Source organism: Artibeus jamaicensis, unplaced genomic scaffold (genome assembly GCF_021234435.1).
Source record: "Artibeus jamaicensis isolate MK-2021 breed Jamaican fruit bat unplaced genomic scaffold, CSHL_Jam_final scaffold_1019, whole genome shotgun sequence".
Taxonomy (NCBI): Eukaryota; Metazoa; Chordata; class Mammalia; order Chiroptera; family Phyllostomidae; genus Artibeus; species Artibeus jamaicensis.
Window position 1 is genome coordinate 30170917 of NW_026522025.1, and position 9976 is coordinate 30180892.

The 9976-nt window shown below is 42.2% G+C and overlaps 1 protein-coding gene across 6 annotated transcripts in view; it reads right to left on the reverse strand.

The window, feature by feature from the left end:
* SSX2IP (SSX family member 2 interacting protein) overlaps positions 1 to 8153 on the reverse strand; it is a 44356-nt gene extending 36203 nt beyond the window's left edge. For 3 of the 6 annotated variants that reach the window (XM_037163974.2, XM_037163975.2, XM_037163970.2), the window contains exon 1: positions 7972 to 8152. The gene's annotated coding sequence lies outside the window, so the exon portion shown is untranslated. Of the gene's footprint in view, positions 1 to 7742; positions 7805 to 7971 lie in introns of those variants that run through there. The other 3 variants (XM_037163973.2, XM_037163972.2, XM_037163971.2) reach the window with 2 other exon arrangements.
* Between the last annotated feature and the right edge of the window lie 1823 nt (positions 8154 to 9976).

The window sequence follows — 9976 nt, forward strand, 5'->3', positions numbered from 1 at the left end:
TCACTGGTTTGATTCAGTCAGGGCACATGCCTGGGTTGTGGGCCAGGTCCCCAGTAGGGGGCGCAGGAGAGGCAACCACAGTGATATTTCTCTCCCTCTCTTTCTCCTTCTCTTCCCCTGTAAAAATAAATAAATAAAATCTAAAAAAATAAAAAAAAACCCTAAAGTTAGCTTCAAAATTTAGGTAACAACATTATTAAATATAACTTTATACATGTAAAGGGCCTTGGATACATGGTTAAATACCCAAAAATGCCAATTAGCTATTATTAGATATTTTACTATTTGGAAAGAGTTCCATGATATTTTATCAAGTAATTTTTTAAGCTGCAGAGCAGCAAATACATGACCTTATTTGATCTTTTAGAAATTATATATGAGTATATAAGTACAGGTATAAATTCTGTTCTATAAAGACAGAAGAACAGGAAAAACTGGAAGACAAGACCAGCCTGGGAGTAGAAAACAGAAGAACAAGGGCAGGACTTTCATCCCTTTCTTCACGCATTTTCACACCCATAAAATATTATGAATAATCTCTACTTCTTTGTGTCTTCCAAATTGTCTATGAGTAAATATATATTTCATATAATAAGGAAAAAATCCAAGTTTTTAAACAGAAATTGATGATAAGCAGAGGCAATGGGGATGAATAGCACCACTCTCAAACACCAAAACTAATGGCAGAATGGCATGAGCAATAACATATATATATATATATATATATATATATATATGTGTGTGTGTGTGTGTGTGTGTGTGTGTGTGTATAATTTATTTCCAGGTCAATCAGTTAATTACACTCTGCTTCAAGGGAGCAGCGCATGAAGTTACGCAGGTATGTACTTAAGAGTTCACATCACACCATCTGACATTTCACTATAGACTGACTTTTTATTGCTATGTTTTCATCTGTTTGGCCTTGGCTCTCCAATTAAATGTAGTTTTCTTCTGGGAACTGTCGTTCCAGGGGCGCTGAGAGGGAGCTGGAAGACGACCAGAATGGGTGCCAGGGGCACTGCCCCTTCTACCATTTCACTGAGCAACCTTGAGCCGGTCCCAATTTCTTTGGTTTTCAGTGTCCACATTAGGAGGTCAAACTAGATGACCTTTAAAGAATTTCCAGTTCTATCATCTATGATTTTTACATATCTCATGGGGCTTAAAATAGAATCAAGTATAGCTGTATCAAAATCTCTTCATCACATTTTTATAACAGAATGTGAGCACACTGTCTGCAAAACCACATGTTTAACAAATGAGATTCTACTTACTTTTAACAATAAAAATAAAATTATTATGCATAACCATTTACTTGGAATAAGAAAGTTAAAGCACATAAAAACATGTATTAACTCATTCAATCTCAAAAATAACTCAAATAGCTATTTTCCCCCTACTACAGATGAGGCAACAGACCACCCAGAGAGTTTTCTTGCCCAAGTGGCATAGCTAGAATGTGACAAAACCAAGATTCAAACCACAGTGGTCCAGCACATTTAATTATTACACCCTGCTGGCTTTCACGTGAAGAGAAGGGAATACACAGTGTGTGAGCTGCTTTTTCAAACTGAACATACACAAAGGTACCTGACTCTCTACCAGCTCACCTCGAGATGAAATTATAATCAGAGAGTAACTTCCAACTGAGTAACCAGAATGAATTACAAGGCATACAAAATATTAAAATTCAAACAAGCAATACACAAAAACATTTTTGGAAAATCTAGAATATAAAGCCCAACTGCCAGGCTTTCCCCAAACTACCATTCTCTTCTCTTTCTGCTTCCTGAACCTTTGCATTCACCCTACTACAGCCAGATCTAACCATAATGAGACCCCTCTCTGCACCTAAACTGAGTTTCTGGTCAGCAGGCCTGTCATCGCTCTGTTCGTACCCTGATTTGTTATGAGATATCATAACGGACCCATAGTAGGAACCCAATAAAGTTTGCTGGATACATGTCAACAAAGCTCAATGACATATTAGTGTGAGGCACGCCACTGTAATATCATGATAAAGAAGAGCCAACACTTTGGCCATGCTGCAACTCAGAGAGGCCTTCAATCACATCTTCACTGGTGCCAGCTTACAAAAGCAGGAAGCTGATTTAGTGTATGAACCAAGAGTGCAACAATTTTCAGACAGTATACCAACTTCAAATTCTTCCAGTGCAGGGGTAGGAGTAGCAGGGATAACGTTCTTACATGAAAATTACTAAGAAAAAGAACAAAAAAGAAGCTATCTTTCTTTTCAAAGCTGAAAAATGGAACATCATGCAGCAATCAGAAGACATCAGTGACATAAAATGTACATAAACCTCAGCAATATACTTTCAAGTGGATGAATTTCAGTCTTATAAAGTGAAAAACATCTCAAAAGATAGGGCATCTAACATATAGTTTCTAGTGGTAGAGTATGTATTAAAAACTTAAAGTTTCAATAAAACTATATAAAAAAGATACCAAGGAAATGATGAATACAGGGTTCAGTAAATAGTTGCATCAGGTGAGGCAAGTAGAAAAAAGGGACGGAGAGGCCCGTCCAGGTCTTTGCTTTATGTTAGGTGATTCCTATGAGTATATTATTAAAACTAAACAAATGGACCAATTACGAGACTGTGTCATGAGCCAAGGATTGTAACTAATCTGATTCTCTGTACCTCAAGTCCTTTAAAATATATTTTTAATATATAATGTTCTTAAAATATTTTGAACAACTCTACATTGTACCCTGTCTGGCAATGAGACACCAAAAGCCCTGGGTCCTAGGCCTGCTGCCAACTGCCAACTGCCAACTCAGGGACTAAACTGTTTTGGGTCACAGAATCCAAAACCAATGACCCTCCCTCCTTAAAAGCATTGTATTGAAACAGGCATTTTGAGCTAGGGTCAGAGGATTCACAAAGCATCCACAAATCTGCAAAGGGTCCATGGGCAGGAAGTTAAGAACTCCTGTACTAGCCAACTGTGTGGAACTGTAGGAGAGAACTACCACCGCTCTAAGCCTCTACAGCGGCCAGATGTGGCTCATCAGCTATGCCATTTATCCTCATGATGGCCCTAGTAAGAAGTAGATATAACACTATTTTATTGATGGAAGAATCTGAGGCTCAGAGAGATTAGTTGACTTATCCAGTTACAAACCAGGAAAGCAGGTATAAAAATCCAGCTATTTAATCTGGAAGGTAAGAATAAAAACTATGATTCCAAAGCCTCACAGACCCTGGCCTCCTCTTGACACAGAGCAAGTATCCAGATCAAGATATAAAATCTCTGAGCCCATCTCCTTATTATAAAGTCACACAGCTGATGATGGTTTGTATTTAGTGATGATTTCTCAAATATTTTCTTGCTTTTATATGCTAGATCTTATGTAGGCTATTTCTAAAACTTGGATACAGAACGGAAAGAGTAATGTTGAAGGTGCCACCTTTTAACTAGGAAAGCACAACAACCAGATTACAATCAAGTAGCGACAAACTGACTAACCCAAGACGGGACCTTGAGAACCTACACTACTAACTATCAGGTAGAAAGTATGCCCTATGGCTGGTACTCATCCTGGTTATAGGATCTACTAGCTACTCAAGCTTTGTATATGATTTTAGTATCGTATGTAGTGCTACAACTCTTTTAGAACAATATTCTTCGAGCAGTTGCCTCCCATCTTAATGTTTCCAAAATGGGCTCCTTTTTCAGCAGTCCCAGCACAAAAACATGGCAAACTGGGCAGCTGATAGTCAGGGACTGGCTGGCTGACTTAACCTATGACAATGAGGATAGCAAAGGACACAGAAAAGATACTTCAAAAGCTGCATTAATAAACATGGTGACAAGTAAACAAAAGGGAGGCATTTACTCTTTGTAAAAAAATTTGTCTCTGTTACCAGAGAGAAGACACTATCTCTTAGATGAAGAGAGCAGAAGAGTAAGGTTAATAAGCCTGAGTTTGGTTTATTGTGGAGATAATGAGCTCAGTGTAGAACTCACTGGGTTTAGAGATGCATCATGAGACATTCAAACAGGGATAAACTCGGGGGCCAGGAGGTCAAAAGGCATCCAGGCAAATTTAGAATGTATGTGATCGTTGCATTCATACAGAAAAAAGGGGAAGCAGAAAGAACCCCTAAAGGACATCAACATATAATAGGTGAGTGAAGGTAATCTAGATGTAAGAGATAAAAAACCGAGTGGCCACGCTTTGAGAAAGGCAAGGGGGAAAAAGTTTTCAAGTGGAAAGTGTGATGAATGGCAGGCAACAAATGTGATAGAAACGGCAAGATCTAAACAGAAAAATATGTTAAACTTGGTGATTAGTGAGGGCTGAAAATGGAAACAGGATTTCAGAGAAGCAAGCGATCAGCAAACAAGAAAAGGAGATAACAAGCAAAGCTTGGTGTGACAGAATGTGTTTGGCCTCTTTGAATGGAGAGACTTTATCAGGGGCTCATATAGTTCCACTAGTGATAAAAAAGAGATCCTCTCCTTAAGTTGGTTCTTATCCAGCTACAGCACTTTACATCAAATAGAAATACTAAGTGCTCAGTGAACGTAAGCTCAGAAAATGTACATTTTCCTGCACTGTTCTAGATATGAACATACTTTCTTATTTAATCATCACAACCCTATAAAGCAGGTTGTGCATCCCTAATGCACAAATGAGACAACCATGACACAGAGAAGATAAAGGGCAACTAGCAACTCTGTCAAGGTCCCAAAGCTAAGTAGAATGGTGGTCAAACCAAAAATTTGACTCGAAAGAATTAAGGAGGGCAGTGTACGAAATAAGGGTTAATAGGGAACTACAAATGTTAGCCAGGATTGCACTGATTGTTAAACTGGCCGGTTTAATTTCTGGTTAAGAACTGTTTTTAATTTGAATTTATCTTCTCTCATCCCAGATCCTGCATTGCTAGGACCTAACATACCTCTTATGACACTCAGATTCTGCACTGCATTATAACTGTGGTCTCCCCCCGACTGAGTGGCAAGTTGCTTGAAAACGGGGCTGTATTTGATTTATCCTTGCATCTCTACTCCTGCATCTTAAAAGCAGAAGATACTAGACAAACTGTGATCGTTTCACAATATATACAAATACCGAATCATTGTGTTACACCTGAAATTAATGTTATGTCAATTATACCTCAATAAAAAACAAATGAAAAAGATACTCAGTAAAGGTTGATTATATGAACAAGCATTTTTACTTTCTAAAAACTTCTGGGGGCTTCAATAAGATATTTTTAGTTTTTAACTGCTGTGTAGGGCAGTTACTGATTTTGGTGGAAATACTTCTAGAGTGAAAATGACATACAATTCCCCTGAACAAAACCTTTTAAAGATTCCCTATCACTTACTGGTCAAAGGTCATATGGCTATTTTCCAAGCTTATCACTAACCCACCCCACCCGGCTCTAACTAGCAAACCACCTGTGTGTCCCCAATGCTACACTGCACAGAACAGGCCACTGTGTGTTCAACAGGGGAACCACACCACTACCTCCTCCCCTCTAATAGGACACAGGTAAAGTTCTCTTTTCTGAAGCCTTCCCATATTTGCATTTTTTATTTTCTATTTCTGCTCTCTCCCTTATTGTAAATTTCCTAAAACAAACTCCATAAAGCAACACTCATCATTTTTATGCACAGGTCTGGCAAGTTGATGAGGGCTTAATAAGTGTTTAATAAATATTTATTAAAAGATTAAAATATAATTCAGTAAATCTGCTGGTACTATGTAATATTGACCCACTATCAAATGTAAAAATTTTAGGTATTTTTCCAGTATCAATAATGAATGGTACACTTTTCTATTCTATCTCAATCCATAAATTTGTGGATGCAAGATAACTTGTACCTTCATTAGCAACTAACTGTGATCACCATCACCAGAGAGACACAAGACAAACCCACAGAGTACTAAAACCTCTCTGTGAACTTAGCGAACTAATAAGGCTTATATATTCAAGGCTTACACATTCACTGATAAGTGATATATAAAAACACTTGAAATGCTTTGGGACTGCTCCATTTTCAGCATGGGAAATGAATTAAAATCACACAATTCTGGAACAGTGCCTTTCCATCTTAACTGTAGGTGCATATTACATAGAAGACACTCAAATGTCCCCTTTTATAAAAACTGTGTCATGGCCAGCTTTGTCAAAGAGCGGCTACGACAGGATTCTGGGTAGGCCAAGGATATAATCTGATTTCATGTCGGCCTTGAGGCCTTTGGCAAGTCATCTTAACAGTTAACATTTTAGTTTTCTTATATACCACCTCAGTGTGTTTGGAACATAATATACTTTAACAAGTTTTGTCATAAGGCACAATGTGTTATGAGATCTTCACATTTCATCCTAGAATAACCAAGTCCTTGCAGTTATCTTCAAACTTGTTTCACTCATGTTACATAACCCTAGGGCTTTATTATCTTCATTGTACACATGGAGAAAGAGAAGAGGCGGAAGGGTATAAAATGACTTGGCTGAAAAGACCCAGTGAGTCATTAAAAGAACCTTCATTTTAACTACCAGTTTCTTCATCCTCTTCAAAAGCATTTTTCGAAACTTTCACTAACAGGAGGCAGAATAGAGTATCAAGTATTTCCACCAAAATCAGTAATTTCACTTATTTAGTTTGAATGAAAACCTAATCTTCCCAGGCCTGTAGGTTAAAATAGTTAGGATTGGATGGATTAAGTTTTGCTGGCTAAATCCAAGTTCATAAACCTATCTTATTCTAAATTTCAGGTTAGCCTGACCTAAATTTAAACTCTAAAGGCATTTTTCCCTCTCTCTAGATCTCACATTCTTTTCATATTTTGTTCAGTCTTCTAAATGTGTTAAGTCATATCTACTTTTTCAGGTCAGGGTCAAAGCTGCCAGAATTTTTTTTCCTACCTCAACAGTAAACCAATCCCTCCTCTATAGTGAACAATTCTAAGGCACCCACAATTCACAGCCAAATCTTGACCTAGACTCCAATCTGAATTGTTAGGGAAGCCCAGCATTTTCAAATTTCAGGAAACACCCTCTCTGACACTTCTGAACCACCCTCGGAGGAGGGCTTCTTTTAATCCTCACCCCAGTATGGAGTCCAGAATTGGGAAATTTCAATTCGCTCAGATTAAATAAGCACTTGATCAGCGTCGCAAGTAATAATAATTTAGCAATCATTAACTACAGCCCCGAAGTGGGGTAATAATCTAAAGATTCCTGTATCACACGTGCTGAGAACAAATTATTTAGCAGATTCCATTTCCTGGGCCCAAGTGACTTGCATAACTGGGCGACCAGCGTAGGCTCAAAAGGGGGCAGGGCGCTAGCTCATAATTCAGTTTACTGTACTATACTACGAAATTCTACATGGAAATATTCTCACACATGCCTGCCTCTTAGATGATGTAAGTTCTTCCCTTACACATATAACTATCATCAAGGTTCTCTTCTTCTGCAGCAACCATGGGACGCCTAGTAACTCATTCTAAGGCCAACTCTCGGGGATTGCGCTAAAAAATTTCGAAACCCGTATGCCCTGCAGCCTCCGCTGAGACACCGCAGCCCCAAATTTGCCATCTCCTCCTCCCCCAAGTCTCCGCATCGCTCGTCATTACAAGCCAGGCGCCAAGCTCTTTCCATCCAGAAGAGGGTTTTAGGCTCCCTGGGCCAGAGCCCTACCATACGCACAGCACTGCGACCGCCAGCGAGAACGATCCCCAAGCTGGCACCTACCTCCCACATCTACCTTTGGGCGCGGCCGGGGAGGTCAACGCTCGCCAGCTTCAACCGCCCGAACGGCCGCGCCGAGCCTCTGGATGAGAAACGGGTCGCCCAGCCAGGTGCCGACCCTCAGCCCCGCGCCCACCCCCACCCCCGGACCCACGGTCGCGGGTCCCGCTGGTGCAGTCGCCCCTCCCCAGTCGGGCACGTCACTATCCGCGCCGTGGGGCTAGGCTCTCACCGTCACGGTCCCCGGGAGCTGCCGGGAGACACGGCACGGCGTCGTACTCAAGATCGCGCAGCCCCTTGGGCCCGCTGAGGCGCTCGCACGCAGCGCCCCGGGCCTGCGGCCCCGCCCCCGGCTCCGGCTCCCGCCTTGCGGATCCGCTGCACGGCTCCGCTCCGCCCCTCGCAGTTGCCTTTTGCTCGCGGCAGGTCTTCTAGGTTCCCAGCCCGCCCCCGCGGAGCCAGAGCCGCAGGCCGGGCTACCTCCCATTGGCTCCGCCTGTTGCTAGGCAATGAACAACCGCGGCTTGCATTGGTCCGGTGGGGGCCTGGTCTCCTCCCTACTTCCAAAAAACCCGTTGAAAGAAAGAAAACCTTATCCCTAGAGCCGAGCGGGATGCTGGCGCAGCTGTGGCTGTAGCACCTGTTACGCCCTGTGGTTCACCCGGCCGGGCACTGCTCCCCGCCCCGCCTCGCCTCACGCTGACCCGGCTAGGGGCCCGGCGGGGGAGGGGTCGTGACTGCATTAAAACACGTGTTCTGGGTTCCAGTGAACCCCAACACCCAGACTGGGAGCAAAAGTGAAGCTCCCCTGTAGAGCCACGTGCGCTTTAAAAGTGGAGAAATAAACCAAACAACAGCCGGCACCCAGAATTAGGTCAGGCCCAGGGGAAGGGAGTTTCAAGCGTCGGGAACCGTGGTTGCAAACAACTCAACCGGGGGGAAGTTACATGGAAAACTACGGCGAAGAAAATTACCTAGACGGAAGACAATGGGAAGACTAAGAAATGGCTCTTAAGGTCCACAAGTTTATACAGAAATGTCCCACACCCACCCAGCAAAATATGTGAGAAGAAAGTGAATCCCCGCTGCTGCACCCGTAGCCGGGGTCAAGCCGGCTCCTATCGGTTCTGTGTCAGCTTAAAATTTTCTAGGGAAGTAGAGAGGCCAATAGAAAGGAAAGATCCGATGGGGAAATCACAGGCATATGAGTTGAGTTATAAACAGAAAAATGTACTTTGATGGAGTGTGTGTGTGTGTGTGTGTGTGTAAAAGAGAGGGGATTTATTTATTCAAGGGGGGGAAACAGGCTTGCTATTTTAAGAAGGCTTCTGAGAGTACTTTGAAACTAAAATACAAAATAATGAGAAAAAATATATACGTGAGCAATGAAGAATAAGGGAGGGGCGAGTACCCTCCTCCCAATTTACAAGCACATATGCTCAACCCTGGATGAAAGATCAAGTCAAGACAATAAGCACGCCATAGTGACTGCTCCAGAATCCAAAGAAATCCTCCTGCTTGCCTTTGGCCTAAGTCAGGGATCCCCAACCTTCTCGGCCGGCCGAAGACCTATAAAGAAAGGTCCGTGGCCTGTTAGGATCTGGGGCTCAGAGCAGGAGTCGAGCAGCGAGCGCAGGGGAAGGAAGCAGGCGAGTCTCTCATTACCCAGCTCGTATTACCTCCTGTGTCTCCCCGACCCCTCTACACCCCTGTCTGTGGAAAAATTGTTTTCCACGAAACCGGTCCCTGATGCCAAAAAGGTTGGGGACCGGTGGCCTGTCCACCTTCAGGAGGTCTGGCTGGATGCTGTTAAGCTTAGTTGAATGGCAGCTCTATAATCCTTTAGGCACCATCAGTGTTAAGGACGCTGTTAAGGCAGGACTGCTGGGGAAGAAGAAACCAATTATTACCAGTAATTACCTTACTCCCTACTCCAGAGTAGTGGTAAAAAAAATGTGTATGTTGGGGCAAGGGTAACCTCTGCTCCAAAAAGGGGGTGTGAAATTTCAACTGTCTGTCCCCAAAACTTCCCATACTAAGAAGGAACAACTTAATGTGACAGGTTTTTTTTTTTTGAAGTAACACTTAAGGCTTCATTTTGACCATTTTGCTTCTTCACAGTAAAAGTGAGAGCTCACTCTCTGATTAACTAGAGGAGTTAAGGTTGATAACTTAAATAAGCAGCATCTAGCACACCCTTTTGTGACCTAACCATTCACAGAATCGGATTTTAAGAA